Raw genomic sequence first — 25,325 nt, forward strand, 5'->3', positions numbered from 1 at the left:
TCTTCGCCTATTTTTCTAGTCCCGAAACCCCAAGGAGGCTTCAGGCCTGTCATTGATTACAGGGCTCTCAATCGGAAGGTGGTGTTGCAATCTGTGCCCCTTCCCGACCTTCATTCTTGCTTTTCATGGTTTCGTAAGGCCAAGTTCTTCACCATCTTGGACTTGAATCAGGCCTATAATCAAATTCCCCTTGCCGAAGAGTCTAAACATCTTACAGCGTTTGCCACGGACTGGAACTTATACGAATACAACCGCGTGCCTTTCGGGCTCCCCACGGGGGCAGCTGTGCTCACTAGGCTACTAGATAGGGTCTTTTCCGACATCAAATTTGAGTACTTATATCACTACTTGGATGATGTCGTCGTATTTTCCGAAACCTTTGAAGAACATTTAGATCATCTGCGAGAAGTTCTCAATCGCCTTCGTAAGGCTGGGTTAACTGTTAAGTTGTCCAAGGTTGCCTTTGCTAAGCCCTCTATGTCATTCCTAGGGCATATTGTGTCACCTGATGGTGTAGCAGTCGATCATTCTAGAACACAGGCCATCCGTGATTTTAAACCTCCCAAGGACATTAAAGGTATCGCCAGGTTCATTGGCATGGTGAATTTCTTCAGGAAGTTCATTCCTAATTTTGCTAATAGAGCGGCGCCCTTAAACCTTCTCCGTAGGAAAGGCATCAAATTCGAGTGGGGACCGTCTCAACAAGCCGCTTTTGAAGACCTTAAATTAGCTCTCTGTAATGCCCCTGTACTCGCTATGCCTGATTTCTCGAAGAAATTCATCGTCCAAACCGACGCGTCGTCGTCGGCGGTAGCTGCAGTCCTTCTTCAAGAGACTGAACTAGGGAGGCGCCCCATCGCCTATGCATCTAGGACTCTCTCGGCTCAAGAAGCAAAGTACTCCATATATGAGCTTGAAGGTTTGGCAGTTTTATTTGCCTTAGAAAAGTTCCGTCTCTATCTGGAACATGTCAAATTCGACTTGGAGACAGATAATCAAGCCTTAAGCTGGGTCTTAGGTAGGCCGCGTCGTACTGGTCGTATAGCCCGTTGGGCCATCCGTATTTCTGCCTTCCAATTCGATGTACGACATATCAGAGGTACTGAAAATGTTGTTGCTGATGGACTCAGCCGTATGTTTTCTAACGACGTCGAGACCCATGAACCTGTCGACAGTTCATCACCTTCCGAGTCCATACTATCTGAGGTTAATGCCATCCTAACAGATGCTCCCATGCTCTTTAGGGATATCGAGAAATACCAACGTGAAGATCCGACGATGGGTCCGATAATGGAAACCCTTTCTTCTGGGGAACATGTCGTCCCTTATGTTCTGAGGAATGGTGTTTTATGTTGCCCATCGAGGCATGATAAGATGATGAAGGTTGTCGTGCCAGCGGTTCTTGTGCCTATGATCTTCAAGTATTATCATGAGACCCCATTAGGAGGGCATCTTGGAATCTTTAAAACCCGTGAAAAAATTCGTGAAATGTTCATTTGGAAAGGTATGGACGGTGAAATCCGTGAACTTGTAAAAGCTTGTAAATCTTGTTTGCTTAGTAAACCCACCATGTCCACCAAGGTAGGCCTTTTGTCTTCGCATCAAGCGTCGCGCCCCATGGAACGCCTGTATATCGATTATGTAGGACCCTTCCCCCAGTCAAAGGGTAATGCTAACAAGTTCATCTTTGTGTGCGTAGATGGCTTTACTAGATTTTCTTGGTTATTTCCGACTAAGCTGGCTACCGCTCAGTCCACCATTACTTGCCTAAATTCTATTTTTGCTTCTTTTGGTCCGTGCCAATATATTGTATCTGATAATGCTAAGGCGTTCACATCAAATTTATTTCGTAAATTCTGTTTTGACTTGTCCATCTCTCATGTAACTACTTCTGCTTATTACCCTCAACCATCTCTGGCTGAACGGGTTAACCGTAATCTCAGGTCCGCACTCATTGCCTATCATCATGAAGATCCTTCCAGGTGGGACACGTCCCTGCATTGGATAGCTTTTGCTTTGAATTCGGCGGTTCATGAATCTCACAAGTTTACTCCAACTTCTTTGATGTTCAAGTTTGTTCCCAACTCGCCGCTCTCTAACCTCTGGTCTTTGAATGACATTCTCCCCGAGACAATAGATCCGGATAACATTAAAGATCTTTGGAAGAAGGCTAAAGCCAATCTTAAAGTGTCTCATGAAAAGGTTAGGGAAAGGTATGATCGTGGACGGAGACCCACCACTTTGAAGGTAGGTGACCAGGTTATGGTCAAAAATTTTGTTCCCGCGGGCAAGCTTGCCCCCAGATTTCATGGGCCTTGTATCATTCTCGATTTTCTTACGCCGGTTACCTTATTGCTAAGTAATCCAGCCACCGAGAGGATATTTAGAGTTCACCTGTCCCAGGTGAAACCGGTGTAATTTCTGTGTTAACTTGCTTCATATTATTTTGAAAGGATATGAAGGTTATATTTTTTTGAGTTTCACTTTTAAGGCATTCTGCCCCTTCTGTAATATTTTGGTTTTAGATGTAAGCCTTGTGTAAAACCTGCCCCGACCCGTTAAACTGCCATCCTGTTCTTGCCACGGCCATTACCACGCTCCCGTCTCCTGCTCCACCTTACACTGTGGCTTCATAATAGTAAATGCCATGGATATCTACACGCCGCTGGCCCCTCAACCTCTCCACAAGCCTGTACCCTCAAAGAAGATGATAGTCCAACACAATTCTGCCGCCTAGCTTTAATGTTTCAGCGCCCCCGCAGCCGCGCAGCGCCGTGCAGCGACTGGGGAGGGGGATGGGCCCCCTCCTCTCCAGCGAGGACGACATGTGCACGGCGAGCCGGAGCTCTCCTCCCGGCCAAGGCTGATGTGCGGCGCACGACCTGCTACATGCCCGCAGCCTGTATCTGTTCACCGCGGGCGCGGCGTACTTCAACACCTCTGCTCCCCTCATAGTGCGGGCGAGCGGTATCTCAGGGTACTTGAGGGGTCCGAGCGGCCTCCGTTGGACGCAAGCTGCAACGGCCGGTCTGGCCATCCGACTCAATCTACATCAACTACATGGACAGTCACCATAAGCAATAACTACACTGGGGAATTCAACAACAATATTTGGTGGACATTGCAAAATTTTTCTTCACCTTTAAGTATTAAAAGTTTATCTTCAGAAATTCAAATTCTACAAACATAAAGACTTTATTCACCTGCAACAACAACATTTTGAAACTGAATTAAGAAATCTTGTAAATGCTTCGGCTATCTATCTTCGTATCAACATCATTACTTGGACTTTCTTTCAAACTGATTTCATGTGTCACCCCTGGAGGAACTTTTGGGGGGGGAGGTCTGTACCGGGCGGTACACCTCTACACCATTTATTTAAAAGTTGCGCCAGTTGAAACTCCTCTTCTGGAGGAAGGTTGAACTTTATCTATTCTATTAATTCTCTACTTTCTCAGAAGATGTCACCACGTGGAAAATTTTGAGTTTTTGAACTGTGTCACTTTTGATGTGTTTTTGTTTCGCTTGAAGTAAGAAGTGTGAACTTTCTCTTCTAGAGGACACTACTGAAGATCAACAATAGTGCAACCTAGTGCGGAGTCAAAGAACTATTTTGTTGAAGAAATTTTTATTTCAAATGTTTGTTCTTTGCTAAATTTCTTTCTGTTATTGTTTAAGTTGGCTGTATACCCCTCTCTTTCCCCTTGTTTTGCATGTAGCCAATCCCGAATTTCTTAAATTAATTTCTATCCAATCAGATGTATCTTCCCCCAACTTGAATCGATTGTGGGGTCCTATCCAATAAAAACATTGTGGGCGGGTGTTTTCATTCCCCTAACGCCTAGAAACTTCCGCGAGAGTATATAAACTGCTGATTTTAGGGTCTCCGGGCCACTTCTGTTCCATCTTTCAGTGTATTAAGTTCATAGCAGGAGGCGGGAAGCGCCTCTTTCTTCTTCAGCCGTTCAACACCAGGTAATGGCCTATTAATAACTTCTTTTCTTGCTAGGTCGGCAGTTTAACACTCGCGGCGGGTTCGAAGCATTTCCATCATGTAACCTTTTCCTAAAATGTAATTACTCTTTTCATCTTTTTCTTGTAAAGCTACATATTGGGATAGAGAGTGCTAACCCTCTCGAGCTCCCACTCACATTTGTTTTGAGGTGAACTTATTTTTTTCAAACTATTCTTCGTTTATGTAATGTAAAGTGTTCTTCTCTAAGTCACCTCTGTAGTATGGGATTAGCCCTTGCGTTAGCGGCCCAGAGCCAGATTAGGTTTTAAAAACAAAGTGTATTAGGAGTGCAAGATCGCCTCCTCTCAAATTGTTATTTTAGAGGTCATGTAATCAACCTTCTTTTCATGTAATAGACCTCCGTAGGTTGGGTATTTTACCCCTGTGAATACGTCCTTAGAAGGACAGCTTGAAGGTAGAGTTTGGTGTGGCCTTGTGATAGGCTTACAATTTTGAGAGCGGATCGCTCTTTGAAATTTGTTTCTGTATGCCTCGTGCAGGCTTTATGTGTAATGTTTGGAGCCAGTGCTCCTGGGCATGAATGGGGTTTTCTGCCCCTTGGCTAAAATTTTTTTTGGAGTAAGGCGGGGCTGATTGCCCAAGAGTTATGAAGTAAGGGCACTGAGCCCGAATCCAGTAATATTGTACCTACATTTTTGCTACTCTGTACCTGTTATGATTGTTATCTCTTGTTTTTGAAAAGAAAATATAACCTAGTTAAATTTTAAATTAATTTTACATTGCACGTTAATTTCGTAGCTTGAAACCCATTCACACCCGCACCTTCTTTCACCTCTACCTACCACGGATATATCCGTAACAATTATTATTATTATTATTATTATTATTATTATCAAAACATTTTTCTGTGGTCTTAAAGGTAATATAACGTATTTTTCCTTTTGATATAAATTTAATGTTAATGGTATTGTGGCCTCGGGAGAGGCCTGGTTAGTGAGTCACCGCTCACCTCACCCCTCCTGTCGTCATCGCAGGCACCTGCTATCCGGAGTCATGGATTTTGAGACTCATTGGAATATTAATTTAGCTATTAGTTTGCAGTCGTGAGTTTTGATACCATTTGCTACTAATTTTTGCACGTGAGTTTTGAGACGTAACCGGCCATACGTACACTGTAAATTACGCTGGCGTAGGCGTAATTTGCAGTAGCTTCTTCGCCATAAATATCCCAATTACTGATCTATTTTTTTTTTTTGTTCGTTGCTTTTACGGCCCAGGTGTAGAGCTTAAGCTTCTAGATCTGACACTGTACTGTAAACAATAATTATTTTGGATATTCCAAACAACATATGGAAACTATTCAATTTGTTGGGAAAATTACTGTTATTGCTGAAAATTAACGGCAGTGGCAAGTGATATGTAGAAGATCCCTATGTATGTTATTAATATGATTAATGTACACAGTCCTGCACCATTGTATTGCCTAACTTAAACATGTCGAGACACATGATGAACACGCTGTGTAACATTGAAACGTGAGAAATCTTCATATTAAGTGAAAATCCAGCTGACACTTGTTTATATTTTATGTTGCATCTTCGAGTGTAGATGTCTGCGGCACCACCTCCAGACTTCTAGGATCTTCGTATTTTCATGAGTATTTGATTGTATGTACATCGTAATTTTTTTTTTTTTTTTTTTTTTTTTTCTGTTTCAGTTCCGTTAACCCAAAACCCTCTTTACCCATTTTCGCAATCATGTCCTCTTCCGCCGCCCGTCCCATATTCTTATTTATATAAGTAACGCTGTTTATGTTCCATAAACTTTCTTTTTCGCTGTAGAGCTCCACAAATTTGCAAGTTTCTTCTTCCGTCCACTTCATTTTGCCGCCAAATAAACGCTCGACGTAATACCACCGAATGTACACACATGCAAATACAGCAGTCGAATGACGCGTCAGCTGAAAAATCGAACGTCCTCGGACTTCTCCGCCAGCTCTCGGAGCTCGGTTCCGGTGGAGGGGGAAGGATAGTGGTAGAGTTACTTTACCGCAGCGGAAACCCACTCTACTCTACTGCCTACTAACTACTCTACTCTACTTGCTACTATCCCGGTCGTTTACATGATGCTAGTAGCTCTACTATCCACTCTACTCGCCTCGCTACTCTACCCGTGTAAACCAGCCCTAAATCCTTTATCTGCCATGACCTCATCGCCAGGTTGAAGGAAAGTAAACCACTGACGGTTGTTATGAATGAGTCGCTAGCTCTTCCACCGTAACATTTACCGTAGATTTAAAGCGATCATACCATTAGGCGTGATTGCAATTAAAACTTTTGAAGTGTACAACTCTTGTATTGAGAATAGAAATACAATGTCTTGATCTACTTGGGGAGGCTGTTCAACCCTAAATTCCGTGCAGTCAATAATGACTCGACAGTTACCGTAATTTCTTTTAATTGCTGGAGACATTATTTCTTGAACACTTTCCTTACTAGGCCAGAATACGTACCCAGTGCCAGTCGCATAAGGACGGTCGTAAAAATACGTCAAATTGTTGTCCTGTGAACACTCTCAAAGCAGAATAGGACAGTCCGATTTTCATTTTCATTAGGAAAATGAATTATCTGGTTTCTTTACATAATTTAGAAACGTTACAGTTTGGTAATAACGCAAGGCAAAGACGTTGAAGTTCACACTTGTTAAATCACGCATTTGTGTATTGTTCCTTATGGAAGTGTAGCCTTGGAAACCTGGACCCTGATCGTCTTCCGTTCGACACATTTTATCATGTTTCGTAATGTCCCCTCACAGACCGAAATTAAGTGGAATACATGCTTGTGTATTTACGTCGTTTTCATTTATTGAGCAAGGAAACATGACGTTTGAACAATGAAAATCAGATGCATCTTTTGTTACTTGGGCAAACTGTACTTGAAAATTTTCCGTCTGATTCTTCCTTTTGTAATCGCTTGAGTTGTCAGTGAAAGCGCTGTAAGCTGGGTCGCAGCTACACATTTCTCTTCCTGGATTCATCTGGAAATATTGTCGGAACATAGGCTGGACTTAATGGGTGTCTAGATCTTTTGTTTCCGATGAAATGTGCACTACATATTCTTGAGTAAGTCGTAGGTTGCCAAAGTGATCCAGCAGTGCTAAAAATTAAATCGGATCAACTGAACTTATTGCAAACATGTGCAGTACGTATGTGTAGGCCTCCTACTTACTTCATTCGGTTAACTTCTTGTATTATCCATCGCCTCCTTCGGTCCACATCTATCGCTCGTTTTGGAAAACAATAAATTTGTACTTCACTTCCCGTATTTGCGTAAGTATTGGAACATCTGACAACACAACAATTGCGTTTACTTGATCTCCTTTTCTATGCCATTATCATCTGAGTGACTACACGCTCAGTCATAACAGAACAGGTACTGCAAGTCTTGAGTCTGCCTCACGTGTTGTTCTGCGCCCGGCCGCTAGAGCGACGCGCACGGTGCCTATATGCTCAACACATTTACCATGACGTTTCTTATAAAGCCACGCAGCTACCTATGCTTATATTCAGGTGAAGATTGGATTAGCCACATCCAGCAGTCTCTCTCCGCCACTGTTGCCTGTTAACGCGTACAGTCTTGAACCTACCAATACTAGGACGACTTCCTCGTGTTTACTGTAAAAGTGTTTGAAATTATTCGACGCTTGAAATCACCCAAACAGCAAGTTGCATTTATATGGATCAAAACTGATGTTCGATCCCTGGCACAACTGGCAGACAAAACTTCGAAATAAACAGGTATGGGAGGACAGTCCTTTAGCACAGTGGTTCTCAAAGTATGGTCCGCGGGTCCCCAGAGATCACAACAGTTATCACGGGATCCGCGGGATGTTCATAACAGGTTTCCTCGACGCAAGTGTACAATACTGTACGCTACTATACTGGGGAAAGTAATAATGTTATTGGCTTTACGTCCTATTACTACTTTCACGGTTTTTATAGACGCCAAGGTGCCGTAATTTAGTCCTGCAGGAGTTCTTTTGCGTGCCAGTAAATCTACCAACACGAGGCTCACGTATTTCAGCACCTTCAAATACCACCGGACTGAACCAGGATCGAACCTATCAAGTTGGGGTCAGAAGGCCACCGCCTCAACCGTCTGAGCCACTCAGCCCGGCGAAAGTTAGTAGATCAATTGGCAGAGGATAGATGATACGCTTTCACCCTAGCATGAGTTAGTCTTCAAGTTGTTTTAAAAAAGCACGAATTCTTTTTTCAGTTAAGGTTGTCAACTGTATTGACAATTCTTGTCTGGTGACGGAAGTTTTTCTTTTAAGACCCACGATGTAAGTTTTAAAAATATGTTCGGAGACAAATTCGGTTGACAATGATTTTTAACAAACAATAAATATCTCCTCGTTCTCCTTGGACGAATGGTCAGTTTTAAGGCCTTCGGTTCAGAGGGTCCCGTGTTCGATTCCCGGTCGGGTCGGGGATTTTAATCGTATCTGATTATTTCTCCTAGTTCGGGGACTGGGTATTTGGTGTTTGTTTGTGCCAATATTTTCCTCTTCATTTTCGGACAACACATTACTGTACTGTACCATTTCCTGTCTTTATTGCCGACTAGACTCAGGGTTCGGTAAAGCGGTGGTCCTGTTCGATGAAATTTTGAGCGACTCAAAAAAATAATCTATACTTATACTAATGAGTATATTGACAGGAAGAATGGACATATATATTGAAATGAGAAACGCTAATGGGGTAAAATGGATTTATTAATCCCGAGAGAAACATATAAATGGTCCATGCTAAATGGAATATTATAATAATAACCGAAATCGACCTCAAACCAGTCGTAAATATAATTAATTACACTGCGTAAAGCGCTTACAAGAAATATTACAATTTAAACAAGCAACAAGATCAGGTTCAGGCCCGACAAATTACAGTGAAATCCTCGTGACTATACAGGGGAATTAGTCGTCAATATAATTAAGCTGATTGGTTAAAATTTTAGCAATTACAGGTTAATTAAATTATGGGCTGACGTTATAACAGCTGACATACAAACGGTCAACGACCAAAAAAAATGAATAAAACCTCTAACGACAAAATTAATTGACGATTAAATTATTTGACGACTTCATTATACGACGACTAAAATTTATTTGACCCATCGTATTTTAATGGCTGACTACTCCGGATAAGAACCATAAATCCAATATGATTGCCCGTAGGCTGTGTCGCAACACAACGTCTCTATGATGAACCGGTAGGACTAATACATTCGTGAAATAGCTAATACAAATATTTACAGTCCGTCTAAATTGCGGATACACCCATATAAAGACACTATGGCATAAGGGGGTTCCCTAATTTACTTATGTACTACACAGCTTCGACCGTGGGCTCGCGGGCTCACCAAATCAGTCCAGGCAGAACTGGAAATCAATGAAATCAGCTGACGAGCTGTCATGCACCAAAATTTTCACAAGACATAAATCACATAAACAAAGCAGAAGATCGCACCTGTGGAAAGAACTACATACAGATATATATATACACACACTAATGATGATATCTGGGGAGTCGAACTCGTATGCAGACGGCGTCAGATTTTGCGTCTTGACAGACACAAAATTGTCAATATTCTCGGCTCTGTAACAATCAGCTGTGGAGGAAAACAAATACTGAGCTGTCGAGGGAAGGCACCCTCAGGGCGACTTTCACTTTCACACAGTAGGGGAGACATATTCTCTGCCAGTGGTTCACTTGACTAACGGTACTGCAAGTGGTCAGGTCTTGGCCTGCTACACAAATATTCTCGAGGCAAAACAAGTGAAGAAAAGCCTTTTCTACTTTTTAGCCGATGCATTCTTTACATTTCTCTGCGGCTAACTTAGCACTCACGTATTAAGGCTCCCCCAATTTTCAAGGGCATATCTCGCCTTAACACATATATTAGGCCTCATCTCACGCCTCAAGCATCTCAAGCCTCTCCTCTCAATTATCTTGGGTTCGTCCCCAAGTGTTACCCCTGACTTGCCTTCCCGCAATTTTAAAAGAAACTAACTATCTCAACGTAGGTCAGGCTCGCACAACAATTTCCGAGACAGCTGAAATAATATCAATATAGCATGCAGAGAATTACCTGACTAACTTTATGCTGCTAGTTACGTAAATTACCCAACGGTGTTGGCGGATGGCCTTTGTTCATATCAATGACTCTCTTCCCCAAATAACTACAGCAAACGTGGAATAACATAAAACACACAAGCAAAAAACATGAACACAAACAGACTAAGTAATTCCTAATGCGGGACCCTCTACCCTTTTAACTAACATAAATATGTACAAGTGGCATAGGTGAAGAGCATGCACACCCCCTTTGCCAGATATTTACCGTTACATGAAACTAACCAGACTACAGCTGTAATAGCTGTTATTTAACAAGACTAACTAGTAGCTAATTTCCCTAACCTGAATGTACTTTCCCTACAAGTATCATGCCATTTAACATTGGATTTTGGTACTTATCTTTCGTAGTCAGTCGTCATTCACCCCGGATTCCACAGCCACATGTCTAGGCTGCTTAGCTGCTCATAATTCTGGTGCTACACAATGGTTGGCAGGTCCAGACGTTGATACCACGTTCCTCCATGATTCTCTCCTGGGTTTCTGCAGAATACAAGTAGATTAATACCAACTTCTTCACCGCTTAACGTGTACACTATACACGATGCCGATCCTGATGTTAGGCTGTAATTGGCTCAGCCTACACATAAATATTAGTCCGAAATATGTGTCATCAGTTTAAGGGTTCAAACCCAATCGACATAAGTTTATGTAGCGGCTAAATGTACGAGACGCACACGACACATGTAACCCGTTCAAAAAAACCGCTGTGAGATACCGGTCACAGTTCGGGTGTTCATCAATCTCACGTGCAGCGCTCGAGCTTTAATTAATTTGAATTTCTAAGTAAAATCTACGCGGGACCAACTCGTGGTCTATGGACACGGCGAATTATAACTTAGGACATTAAACTGTCCTGTAAAACTGTCCTGTGACTGTCTTGCTCGAGATGAAAATAAAGTAAACTATACACGCGCACAAGTGTATAACGGTCCTTTGTTAATACAAAGAAAGTCTCCCGTTCGCGGACAGCGTGTTACTCGCACCACCAAGTTCAGAAGAATGAGGACGCTTACCCCACCAGGGCTCCTTAAATAACCACCTACCCCTTTGTGTCACGAGGCGCACCCACGGCTAACGGTAGCTGGTTGACGGTTGACCGGCTTTCTCCTTGTCAACGACTTCTCGTTCAAATGAAATTATTAAATAGAGACTCGAAATGACATTATTAGGATCCAAGAGTGAATGATAGTTATGACTGCAGGTGATATTTAGTTTGGAACTGTGGAATCCTAGCTTAATGGGGAAATGACCGCTGACGATCTCGAGATGCATTACTGCGAGTTCGAAGTTAGTCATCCTGGCATCTTGTTGTAGAGCTCTCTTCGTTTGAATCTAGCCACTCCCACACAAAATTCAGTACAGTTCGAAAGTTTGAACATGGGTAGCGTGCATAGTAACCATGGCAACGACTCGCTTCGAATTCAAACTGGAGAGCTACCCTCTGGAAAATTCCATTCCATACCGCGCCCAGCTTGCTTATAACGGACTTCAGAGTTCGTACCCTGCTTCTTGCATGCGAATAATTGATGCGTTGCTGAGATTACCGTATTACGTATATTGAGGCATTCAGGGAATGGCTCATCCTCCGCCCACTCTGGGTAAAAATTTGCTGCAAGCAAATTTTTTTTAGCAGTAATACAACGCATCATCTCTAACGCAGTTGTGGGTCGCTAAGGCACTCTCGTTTCCCATTTCGCACTCGTTCAGACTCCTCCTTCATGCGTTCATTGTCCATCCTAGTGTGGTAATAGATGTCAAGTAAAGCTTGAAATTTACGTTGGTTACTAGCACATCCCTTGCATGTATCTTCTGTAGATTGTTCCAGATTTCCATTTACAATGATGTTGACGTCCTCAACGACTTCTTCTTCTTCTTCTCCTTCTACCAGAATATGTCCTGCTTCCAGGTCTTCCTCTTCCTCGATGTCCTCATCTTCTTCGTCGTCATCATTTACTTCCTCTGCATCCTCATCTTCAGGTATGTCCTCTATCCGGATCTGTCCCGCGGGATAATATAGCCTTAGGTTAGCTGCGTTCATGGTTTTCTCTACCGTTCCGTCCATGCTCCTAATTCGGTAGGAATTGTTACCATAAACCTGCACAATTCTATACGGACCAACATATAATTCTGCAAACTTGTGATAAAAACGAGCAGGGGCATCTGAACTGGTGGGACGTTTGACCAATACAAGTTCATTGACCCTAAGCTCGCGGTGAAAGCGCTTGTGCCTGTTCCTTCTCTGCCGGCGGTCTGCCTGTGCTTTCATTCGCTCCGCCGTGTTCCGAATGCACATTTCAGGCGTCGGTCTTGGGTCGCTAGGACAAGGTATAATCCCCTGCCAGGGCCTATTTGGATACTCATTTAAATGCAGTACCGAGGGTATCTGGCCTGTAGATTCGTGGCGAGTTGAATTTATGCTCTCCATAATTATTGGAACGACGTCTAACCATTTCCAGTGTTCCTTAGGTATGAAGGCTCTGCAATACTTGGCAATTTCACGCATGACCCGTTCACTTGGGTTAGCTTCAGGGTGCCGAATAGAGCTTAAAATATGTTTAATTTCCATTTTCTCGAGCTCTCGTTTAAACGTAGGCGAAGTAAATTGAGGGCCGTGGTCGCTCAATATGCTCTCCGGTTTGCCCATCTTAGGTATAATTTTATTTTTAATTTGGTAGAGTGCAGATCTCGTGTTGGCCTTTTGTACAGGGCATAACATTACGAATTTTGAAAAGACGTCCATGCATACAAGTATGTATCGGACTCCTCGACGACTAGCAGGAAGTTGTCCATAGTAATCTATTGCAAAAATCTGCTTTGGGTGATCTGGCAACACTGGCTTAGGGGCTTGCTTCAACAGAAAGGTGTTAGGTTTAATGCGCTGGCAGGTGTCACACGTCCTAAGCACTTGTTGTATCATTCTTCGCATTCTCGGCCAGATAAATGTTTCTTGCAGTGCGGCTATAACCTTATCTATCCCAGCGTGTCCAGTTGCGTGATGGCCCAACCATATCAAGTCAATCTGGAACACCGGTGGGACGACAATCCGGAGCTTTGTATGTTCGTCGTCAATATATTTATGCAGTAAGTTATTGAAGTAGTGATACACCGCAGCTTTCTTCTGAGCTTCCAAGTATCTCGGGGTACCAGGTTCAATCTCCTTCTTAAAAAAATCGATTAACAGGCGGGTGGGTGGATAATTAAGCTGTTCTTCGCCGATGTTACGAAGTTTATCAACGATGTTCTGATCGTCCTCTCCTAGTAATGCTAAATTAACGACGGCCTCTTCCGAATTTGGATTTCTGCTCAGGGCATCAGCGACTATGTTCAACTTTCCGGGACAGTGTTCTAGCGTGAGGTCAAACTGTTGAACAAAAAGTGACCAGCGGTAAATACGGTCGCTTCCAACGTTAGATTTCATAATGAAAGTGAGCGCCTTATGGTCCGTTCTGATGGTGATCGGAAATCCATAGATGTACTTTCTCCACTGGCTTAATGCATAAACAATAGATAACATTTCCAACTCAGTTGTTGTCCATTTTAGCTCATGAGGTCTCAACTTTCTGCTCATAAAGGCCAGATATGTAACTTTCTGTTCGCTCTCCGGTGTCTCTTGGTAAAGCACGGCTCCTATACCAACTCTAGAAGCGTCTGTCTGAATAATAAAACGACGGTCGTACAAAGGATAACCTAATTTTACAGCATTCGCCAGCATTTCCTTCGTCTTCCTAAAGGCCTCGTCATGTATCTCGCTCCATTTCCAGCGGTTGTTATGTTTCAGCAAATCCTGAAGGGGCGCTACCGTCTCTGTATAGGCAATACAATGTTCGGAGAAAAACTGACATAACCCCAAGAATTGCCGGATATGCTTCACACGGGTCGGCCTTGGAAAGTTTTGGATGGCAGCAATTTTCACAGGATTAGGCCTGACTCCTGTCCCATCAACCACATGACCCAAGAATAGTGTGCTTCGCGTACAGAAGTGTGATTTTTCCAAATTAATTTTAAAGTTACATTTATTCAAGTCTGCCAGCAATAAATCCATTTTTCGGAGATGTTCTTCCGTTGTTTTCGAGCAAAAAATGATGTCATCGATGTATCTCAGTGTAAATGCCTTAACCTCGGGGCTTAGGTTGTTTTCCAGTGCTCGTATGAGCGCACAACTCGAGGTCATCAGCCCGAACGGTAGCCTCTGAAATATGTAAGTTTGATTGTCAAACATAAAGCCTGTAAGCATGCTTGATCCAGGATGTAATGCTATGTGATGAAATGAGCACGTAAGGTCGACGGTCCCAAAGAACTCCATGCCTCCAAACTTCTTCAAAATGTCCTTAATCACCGGGGCTTTATCATACTCGGGGACTAGGCGTTTGTTGACGGCCCTCGCATCCAAGCATACCCTTATGGAACCGTTTGGTTTTGGCACGGCAAGTATTGGGTTTAAAAAACAAGTGGGTGATTTAACTATAATTTCATTCCTTTCCATCTCTTCGATGATTTCTTTGACCTGGGGAAATAGTTTTTCCGGAATCGGGTATGGCTTTTGCTTAAAAGGTTCCCAATTGTTTACCCTTATCTTATACTCATAATTAGGGATTTTTCCTGGTTTCGATCCAAAGACAGTACGATGCTTTATTAATATTTCCCGTATCCTTCCACGCATTTCTTCATCCACGGGTGCCTCTGATAATTTCTCAGGCAGCAATCTGTTAAATTTTTCCTCTTCATTCTTTTCCTCGAGGTTTGCTATCATCGCCTCAAAATTTTCGCGTAGCTCGCTACAATTTTCAATACAGTCCACCGGAAAATCAGTATACTCCTTTTCTCCTTCCGTGACGGTAGTCGTCCAAATCCTTTCTTCATTAAAAACGTCATCCGCTTGATCTAATTTCAACTCTTCATTAGAGTGCTCAGTCCGAAATACGATATTATTATTACCCATATCGATTACTGCATTGTATTCCCCCAGAAAATCTGCACCCAAAATCAGATTATATTCCATTTTCTGAAGGATTACACAAGGATGTGACATAACAGAACTCCCGACTTCTATGTCTAATAAGGCCTGCTCCTTGCATACCGCCGTTCTGTCGGGCACAATGCCTCTCACTTTCAATCTAGATATGGGAATAATAGGTATGTGGGTCTGAGATTTCAGCTCATTAATTAGTGTTTGGGACACCACACTAATCGTCGCGCCCGTGTCGATCAAAGTACGAATGCGCAAATTTCCCACTCTAGTAAAGATAACAGGTAATTGTTTGATAAATTTTGAATTTTGTGGAATATTTTCTTCCAATAGGTCTTCCGGTTGGACCACCCAGCTATCCACCGTCACCACAATCCAACTATCTCCATTTTCTTCCCTGGTCAAATTTAGGCTATCTCCTCTTATTGGGGTTGTGATTTTTTTTTGTACGCTCCACCTGCAGCATTGTAACTCGGAGCGTTCGGGTTCAAATCTGGTCCTTGTTGTTCCCTTCTAAACTCACGATATGAGGCACTTTCGGCCCCATGGCAAGGCTCTTCTCCTGTTTCTTGAATTGCCTCTTGCCATCTAGCTTCTCCTTGTCTTCTGTTTCTCAACTCCTCCACATATTTCCGGGATTCATTACTACGCTGTTCGTAGCTTGGCCGAAAGTTTCCCGTATTTCCTCGGTTCCGTGGCTCTCTTTCATCCCATCTATAATAGGGTCTTCTGGGTCCTGACCAATTCCCGTACTTATATCTGTACGTCCGACCATTATGGCCATTAGCGTAATTTCTTCCTCTCTGTTCCTGCGGATTTCCCCTATATCCATTGCTTCTCCTGTCATCTATCGGACTCCGTGATTGCCAACTCGAATTCTTCGGTTGATTATTCCCAAATCTCGCATGTCGAGTCGTGGTTTGTGTGCCTGAATTTTGCCGCTCGCCGTTTTTCCGTAATTTCGGCGGCGGTCCTTCATCTTCGCTTACTGTCACAGTATGTACGGCCTCCGAGTTCCTCATGCGAGGTTGATTCTGGCTAGATGTTTGGTCGAGCTGACGTAAAGTGACTTCGGCATCTGCCACGGTTTTAACGTTCGCAGCGATTAGCGTCCGTTGAACTTCTACCGGTAATTGCCTGGATATAGCAGCGATAATCTCATTCTCGCTTGGGGGTACGTCTAGATCCCTAAACTTAATGACCTGGGCCACGAAGAAAGGAGAATACTTGGTTGGCCACGTGGTTGGATATTTCTTCGTGTACAATTCCATCCGAAGTCCTTGTTGCACAGTGACATCCCAAAATTTCTTTAGAAAGGCCTCCCTAAACTCTTCATACGTGCTAAACGTATATCTGAAAGCACTCATCCACTTTAGGGCGTCGTCTCCTAGAAATTTCTCCACAGTTCTGAGCTTTCTCTCTGGAGGTATCTTTAAATCAGACATATAATCCTCAAGCTCACGTAGAAATGCCCGTGGTGTTCTATCCTCTATCCCCGTGAATATCTTCGGCTTGTCCTCAGGAGCACGAATAATATTATATACAGGCGTCCCTCCTGTCGCGTTGGGAGTCGAAGTACGTTCTTCGGGTCTAGGGAGATGTAAAAGATCGTTGAATAATGCGGGCTCGCTGCTCTGGCTTGCAGGTCTCTCCATGCTTTGCTGCTGTATCGAGCATTTAATACGACTGAACTCCTTATTAGTACGTAAATCGATCAGCTCAATTTTATCCTTCATATGTGCTAGTTCCTGCTCCATTGAGCTCAGCTTGTTCTGATTCTTCTGTGTGACCTCACTCCAAGCCTCAATACTAGCACCTACCTCCTGATTGTTTGCCCTCACTAATTCACGGTCCGCCAATATCATTCTCTTCACTTCCTTCCCTTTTTCAGCTATTTCATCCTCTATTTCTTCCCTCAATTGTTTCTCCATCTCCAACATCTTTTCCTCAGTTTCCCGTTGCCTTTCCTTAATTTTAATTTCTAATTTGTCTTCCGTCTTCTGCTGGGCGTTAGCAATTTTTGTACTAATCTCGGCCGACATGGTTTCAAATCGAGTCTCAGTATCTGTAGATAACTTATCTATGGCACTTCGGTTTAAACCTATTTCCGTTCGAGCCCCATCCAAGCTTGACGTCATCTCATCTAAGCGCTTGTCTGTCTTAGTAGCATTTTCCGCCACCTTGCTAGATAATTCCTCAACAGAATTCCTTATCCTTTCAACCTGCATTTGAGTCTTAATTTCTACCTCGTCTAGTCGCTTCTCTACTCTCTCTAACCCTTCACGACAGCATTTCTGCACAGTGTCTATTCTCACCTCTAACTCTCCTGTCACCTGCTTTAATTGCGCGCTTAGTTCCTCACGTAATTGTTCACTGTTATCCGCAACTTGCTTAAATTGTTCATCTAATCTATTTGTGAGTTCCATCATACGCTCCCTTTCGCGCTTATCCGCCTCCTCCGTCTTTTGGTCCATCCTATTTGAAAGTTCCTCTCCTAGCTTTCCTACCGCCTCGTCCATACGACGTGCACACTCTTGCGCTGCTAACTCCATGCGGCGTTCACTCTCCTGCGCTTTCAGTTCCAACTTCGCCAACAACTCCTCTAGGGTCATCGACATGATGATACTGTTACAAATGCGACGGCGCGGCTGGGTCACCGGGACGAATGAACTATACGTACGGGTCAATTATTCCCTGTATTCACTGTACTTTAAGAATTATTAAAATTTAAGCTTCTAATACCCTACGTTAATCAGACGGCAATCAATGTGGCTAAATAACTCACCACTTAGAAGCTTCCTATCGGACCAAATTTATGTTTTCCTAATACCGCAATAACACAATAAAAGTACAATCACGAGGAATTATTCAAAAAAATATAAATTGTAGCCCCAAACATTTCAGCTTTATAAAAATCTCTAAATATCCTAACTTTGGGCTCAAGGCTAAGTGCTAGACAACAGCACATGACCCTGCTTACAACACATCTCCGGTTTGAGGCGAATATTCCAAACAGAGGTTTATCGGCCACAAACCTTTGACATAGACGCAAGCATAATCATACTACTTCACATGGAACTGAGGTCATCCCGTGTATCTAACCTTATTCTAGTTGGAAAGCTATGTAAGATACTGGCAATGAACATTTGTACGCAAACAGATGTTCAGGCTGTCTGTGACGATTCATATCTGAAGGATATGTCATCGTCCACTTTACCTCATTGAGAAATCATTCTATTGTCCTCAGGCTCAAATAGAGTCATTTAATTTGTCAGACATGCCTTGCTTATCGGCCCATGTTTCTCATTTCACCTAACACTAGAATTTAAATGCCGATTCAGATCTAACGTTATCTGGTGCATTTAGGCTTTCCTGATTCTTCCTAAACACACGATTTCAATCGAAACCTTGCCCTTATGTCCGTATACTAACACGTATACCCGCACATAGGACTGCTAGGCTCAAGATGTCTAACGCTAGATTGCCAGGTTTTAGTGCACCCAGGTTCGAACTTAACTACTACATTAAATACTAAATGCCTGACTTCGAACCAATGTCCTAACATGATAACGAAATAAATATAATAACTACACTTGTGGGCGTCTTACGCTATGGCGCTAAAGAAAGTAGACACAGCTCAAATGGCACTCGCCTCATGTTCTAATTCCATGGTTTATTCCGAACAAGATTATAAGCTCTGTCCAAATACTAATAATCATAATAACGCATCCACACTTAGGGTCATTACATACATATCTTTCCTAAAGATGCGCTCTATCAAAATGTCGCACAGTGGATACAATATTATGATCACGCACGTTAAAATAATGCTAACACTACATCGCGAAAAGGATACGTCAGGTGCCGCCCAAATGACGATTGCCCCAAAGTTGTACAGGCGCCATAAAATATATGTACCATTTCCTGTCTTTATTGCCGACTAGACTCAGGGTTCGGTAAAGCGGTGGTCCTGTTCGATGAAATTTTGAGCGACTCAAAAAAATAATCTATACTTATACTAATGAGTATATTGACAGGAAGAATGGACATATATATTGAAATGAGAAACGCTAATGGGGTAAAATGGATTTATTAATCCCGAGAGAAACATATAAATGGTCCATGCTAAATGGAATATTATAATAATAACCGAAATCGACCTCAAACCAGTCGTAAATATAATTAATTACACTGCGTAAAGCGCTTACAAGAAATATTACAATTTAAACAAGCAACAAGATCAGGTTCAGGCCCGACAAATTACAGTGAAATCCTCGTGACTATACAGGGGAATTAGTCGTCAATATAATTAAGCTGATTGGTTAAAATTTTAGCAATTACAGGTTAATTAAATTATGGGCTGACGTTATAACAGCTGACATACAAACGGTCAACGACCAAAAAAAATGAATAAAACCTCTAACGACAAAATTAATTGACGATTAAATTATTTGACGACTTCATTATACGACGACTAAAATTTATTTGACCCATCGTATTTTAATGGCTGACTACTCCGGATAAGAACCATAAATCCAATATGATTGCCCGTAGGCTGTGTCGCAACACAACGTCTCTATGATGAACCGGTAGGACTAATACATTCGTGAAATAGCTAATACAAATATTTACAGTCCGTCTAAATTGCGGATACACCCATATAAAGACACTATGGCATAAGGGGGTTCCCTAATTTACTTATGTACTACACAGCTTCGACCGTGGGCTCGCGGGCTCACCAAATCAGTCCAGGCAGAACTGGAAATCAATGAAATCAGCTGACGAGCTGTCATGCACCAAAATTTTCACAAGACATAAATCACATAAACAAAGCAGAAGATCGCACCTGTGGAAAGAACTACATACAGATATATATATACACACACTAATGATGATATCTGGGGAGTCGAACTCGTATGCAGACGGCGTCAGATTTTGCGTCTTGACAGACACAAAATTGTCAATATTCTCGGCTCTGTAACAATCAGCTGTGGAGGAAAACAAATACTGAGCTGTCGAGGGAAGGCACCCTCAGGGCGACTTTCACTTTCACACAGTAGGGGAGACATATTCTCTGCCAGTGGTTCACTTGACTAACGGTACTGCAAGTGGTCAGGTCTTGGCCTGCTACACAAATATTCTCGAGGCAAAACAAGTGAAGAAAAGCCTTTTCTACTTTTTAGCCGATGCATTCTTTACATTTCTCTGCGGCTAACTTAGCACTCACGTATTAAGGCTCCCCCAATTTTCAAGGGCATATCTCGCCTTAACACATATATTAGGCCTCATCTCACGCCTCAAGCATCTCAAGCCTCTCCTCTCAATTATCTTGGGTTCGTCCCCAAGTGTTACCCCTGACTTGCCTTCCCGCAATTTTAAAAGAAACTAACTATCTCAACGTAGGTCAGGCTCGCACAACAATTTCCGAGACAGCTGAAATAATATCAATATAGCATGCAGAGAATTACCTGACTAACTTTATGCTGCTAGTTACGTAAATTACCCAACGGTGTTGGCGGATGGCCTTTGTTCATATCAATGACTCTCTTCCCCAAATAACTACAGCAAACGTGGAATAACATAAAACACACAAGCAAAAAACATGAACACAAACAGACTAAGTAATTCCTAATGCGGGACCCTCTACCCTTTTAACTAACATAAATATGTACAAGTGGCATAGGTGAAGAGCATGCACACCCCCTTTGCCAGATATTTACCGTTACATGAAACTAACCAGACTACAGCTGTAATAGCTGTTATTTAACAAGACTAACTAGTAGCTAATTTCCCTAACCTGAATGTACTTTCCCTACAAGTATCATGCCATTTAACATTGGATTTTGGTACTTATCTTTCGTAGTCAGTCGTCATTCACCCCGGATTCCACAGCCACATGTCTAGGCTGCTTAGCTGCTCATAATTCTGGTGCTACACAATGGTTGGCAGGTCCAGACGTTGATACCACGTTCCTCCATGATTCTCTCCTGGGTTTCTGCAGAATACAAGTAGATTAATACCAACTTCTTCACCGCTTAACGTGTACACTATACACGATGCCGATCCTGATGTTAGGCTGTAATTGGCTCAGCCTACACATAAATATTAGTCCGAAATATGTGTCATCAGTTTAAGGGTTCAAACCCAATCGACATAAGTTTATGTAGCGGCTAAATGTACGAGACGCACACGACACATGTAACCCGTTCAAAAAAACCGCTGTGAGATACCGGTCACAGTTCGGGTGTTCATCAATCTCACGTGCAGCGCTCGAGCTTTAATTAATTTGAATTTCTAAGTAAAATCTACGCGGGACCAACTCGTGGTCTATGGACACGGCGAATTATAACTTAGGACATTAAACTGTCCTGTAAAACTGTCCTGTGACTGTCTTGCTCGAGATGAAAATAAAGTAAACTATACACGCGCACAAGTGTATAACGGTCCTTTGTTAATACAAAGAAAGTCTCCCGTTCGCGGACAGCGTGTTACTCGCACCACCAAGTTCAGAAGAATGAGGACGCTTACCCCACCAGGGCTCCTTAAATAACCACCTACCCCTTTGTGTCACGAGGCGCACCCACGGCTAACGGTAGCTGGTTGACGGTTGACCGGCTTTCTCCTTGTCAACGACTTCTCGTTCAAATGAAATTATTAAATAGAGACTCGAAATGACATTATTAGGATCCAAGAGTGAATGATAGTTATGACTGCAGGTGATATTTAGTTTGGAACTGTGGAATCCTAGCTTAATGGGGAAATGACCGCTGACGATCTCGAGATGCATTACTGCGAGTTCGAAGTTAGTCATCCTGGCATCTTGTTGTAGAGCTCTCTTCGTTTGAATCTAGCCACTCCCACACAAAATTCAGTACAGTTCGAAAGTTTGAACATGGGTAGCGTGCATAGTAACCATGGCAACGACTCGCTTCGAATTCAAACTGGAGAGCTACCCTCTGGAAAATTCCATTCCATACCGCGCCCAGCTTGCTTATAACGGACTTCAGAGTTCGTACCCTGCTTCTTGCATGCGAATAATTGATGCGTTGCTGAGATTACCGTATTACGTATATTGAGGCATTCAGGGAATGGCTCAGTACACTACCAACTACCAGAGAAACACGCAATTGTGAATTTAATATGGGAGATTGGATTATTAGTAGATTAGTTGTTTGATCTTGGATAACTATATTTACGTTGATATCATTTTTAGAACGGTTTATATATTGTACTTGTATTGTTATAGCCAACATGGTATATTATATTCTGGGATATATTCATGTTCAAATTAAGTCTTTTAATAGTATGCGAGGAAATGGTTATGATCAACGAAGACAAACCTCCTTTACCAAAAATATCGTGAGTTCACTCACCTGATGAATGACCCTCTGGAATCGAGCCCCGATCCTTCCAACTAAGAAGATAACGGCTATACTGGTATGCTATCATGACGGAGATAGAACACCAACACTCCAATCACTTGCGTTCTACATGTTTAACAAACAGATGTTATCAACCAATATTTGGCATATTGCCTGGGCCCCTTAATTGGTGCCTCTATGGTTCTTCTCCTATATGACAAGCACAAACCCGATAACCAAAGGCCAGCAGTAAGTTACAAGCAAGGACACTTGACTTCGTACACAATAGTACTTTTCCACCAGCAGTATTTTAGATATTCAACAACTCTCGTTAGAGCTCGACTACAGAGCGGAAATATATATAATACAGAAGTGAAACTGTGTGTCTCGAATGGACTCAGAGACTATTGGACCGATTTCGCTGAAAATTTCACAATTTGTTCTTATTACTCCTGAGACGGAAGTAGTTTGAACGAAATTTTATGTGTCTGGTGCAAGGCTATGGAATTCCCTTCCAGTTAGTGGTAGGAATTGCACTTCCTTAGCTTCTTTCAAGCGGTCTTGCCGAGATTACCTATTAAATGTATAACCAGCTTGTATGAATGGCAGTATGAATGGAAGAATGAATGAGGTTAGGATTTATATTTTGTTAAATTATTTCATTATTCTGTTTTATAAAGTTTATTAGATATGTGGTTAAGTGTAAGAGAGGGCCGTGAGCCTTAACTTCGCCACAAATGAAGGCATGAAATAAATAAATAAATAAATTTAATTGGAAAGCCGCGCCAAGATTGGATCGACTTGATGGACAGATTGTCGCTAGGCGACAGCAACTTACGCTGTATCATGATAGTCCGGTAAGAAATACTGTACATAGAAGAACTGAAATACGCTGCCAAGTTTTATAATAGTATCTTTCTTACTAGTAGGTTCATGGCCGTACCTGTTATTTGGAAATAGCAATCCAGCATGTCACCATTGAGATGTACTTTCATGTCATAGGACCAACTTTGATAGGTCTGCCAAGTTTGAAGAAAGTAGCTGTGCATTAGATGTGAAAAAAAATATTTAAGAAACTGTGAAAAATGTAGATTATCAACAGTGGAATGACACGAGTTATCACCCACTCCTAACGAAGAGCAACTGGGGGTTTGTTAGTTTGGCTATGAAAGACTGTTGAAAATATTTTTATCAGACTTCTTATTTTATCAAAATATAACTCACGTCCCATCTAGATACAAATCCTGTGGATAGGAGGAAAATTACTCCCACGAAACGAATAGCCCTACCGTCCCTCAACCTCCCACTGTGTCAGCTACGCCAGCGGGTCTCATTTAAATGTACTCATTTATAAGTAAATATAGAATACTATTGTAATACAACATGACCAACCAGATAAAACAGTGAAGAGACGCGATGCAACCTGATTTATCACAGCCCAGTAGCAATGTTAACTGATATAAAACTCATCTGTAAACATGTCCATAAATTGTCCTCAGCTCCAGTCACGCTTGTTTAAATTCAAGTCAAGTGTAGCCTGAGGTCAATGATAAGGGAAATGAGTACAGGACTTGAGGACAACACGTATTGACACAGGAAAATTTCGTTACAATATAACGGGACAGAAATGCGAATAGAAACAAACTAAATGAGAATCTATACATATATAAAACTAAGTCTTTCTGCCTGTCTGTATCTGCGTTCGGTTATAACTCGAGAACCGCTAGACATGCTCTTATACAGTTTTCGCTATTGCTAACAGAATCTCTCGAGGAAGATAAGGCTAATCATTCCAAGAGTGGGATATTTTCAACCGCGATAGTTTCGAAAAACAAAGTTGTTGCAATTACGAAAAAACACTCATCGATCACTTCATTAAGCAGCAGCGCTGGAAATCGTTGCGTTTTGAAATAAACCTATTGAGGAAAATAGTTTGACATATTCCACGTCATTTGGGTCACACACTCATTTTTTTCATACAATGGTGTGAATCGCTCTTTGAACTTTTTTGTCGGTTCGTACAGCGCATCATAGCCTGCCTGAAAGTGAATTATTTGCTTAAAAATAGCACTGTTTTCATTATTTAATGAGTTTCGGGATGCACGTATGCGATTATTTAACATTCTAACAATTTGAAACATTTGAAAGATTTTTTCAATCATTAATGATCTGTATTTCGGGTAGATTTCCCATCAAGTTTTTACCTACCTTTTACTTGAACTATTTCAAATTTATCGAACATTTCCCTTGATAACTTATTCCATTCCCTTTCTCCTCGTACTATAAATGCATGTTTGTTCCAATTCGCCCTCTTGAATTTCAACTTTATCTACATATTATGATTTTTCCTAGTTTTGAAAGCTCCCCTCAAGCTTATTCGTCTACTACATTCCACGCCGTCTCTCCAATGACAGCTCGAAACATAACACGTAGTTCAGCATCTAGTTTCTTTACTCCCAAGTCTTCCCTGCTGAAACCTTTCAACATTTTCGTAAATTGCCTAGAACAAATCGTGCTGTTTTCCTTTGGATCTTTTCCAGTTCGCGTGCCAAGTAGTCCTGGTGAGGGTCCTATACCCTGCAACCGTATTCTAATTGAGGTCTTACCAGAGACGTATACGCCCTCTCCTTTACATCCTTATTACAACCCCTAAATAGTCTCATAATTATGTGAAGAGATATGTAACCTTTCTTAACAACGTCGTTAATATGATTACCCCAATGAAAATCATTCCTGCTGTTCGCGAGTATAGAACCTACTTCAACATTACTTAGGAAAAATAACTTGCAATTATAAATTAATTGAATAGTGATGTGTTTCTTC

The 25,325-nt window shown here is 42.0% G+C and overlaps 1 protein-coding gene across 3 annotated transcripts in view; it reads right to left on the bottom strand.

Moving 5' to 3' along the window:
- Positions 1–25,325, bottom strand: part of LOC136871959 (putative uncharacterized protein DDB_G0291608) — a 609,035-nt gene that overhangs the window by 556,457 nt on the left and 27,253 nt on the right. Inside the window, exon 1 of one of the 3 annotated variants that reach the window (XM_068227275.1) lies at positions 22,515–22,637. The exons of the other annotated variants lie outside the window; for them this stretch is intronic. The gene's annotated coding sequence lies outside the window, so the exon portion shown is untranslated. Of the gene's footprint in view, positions 1–22,514; positions 22,638–25,325 lie in introns of those variants that run through there. 3 annotated transcript variants of the gene reach the window in all.

Source organism: Anabrus simplex, chromosome 4 (assembly GCF_040414725.1).
Source record: "Anabrus simplex isolate iqAnaSimp1 chromosome 4, ASM4041472v1, whole genome shotgun sequence".
Lineage (NCBI taxonomy): Eukaryota > Metazoa > Arthropoda > Insecta > Orthoptera > Tettigoniidae > Anabrus > Anabrus simplex.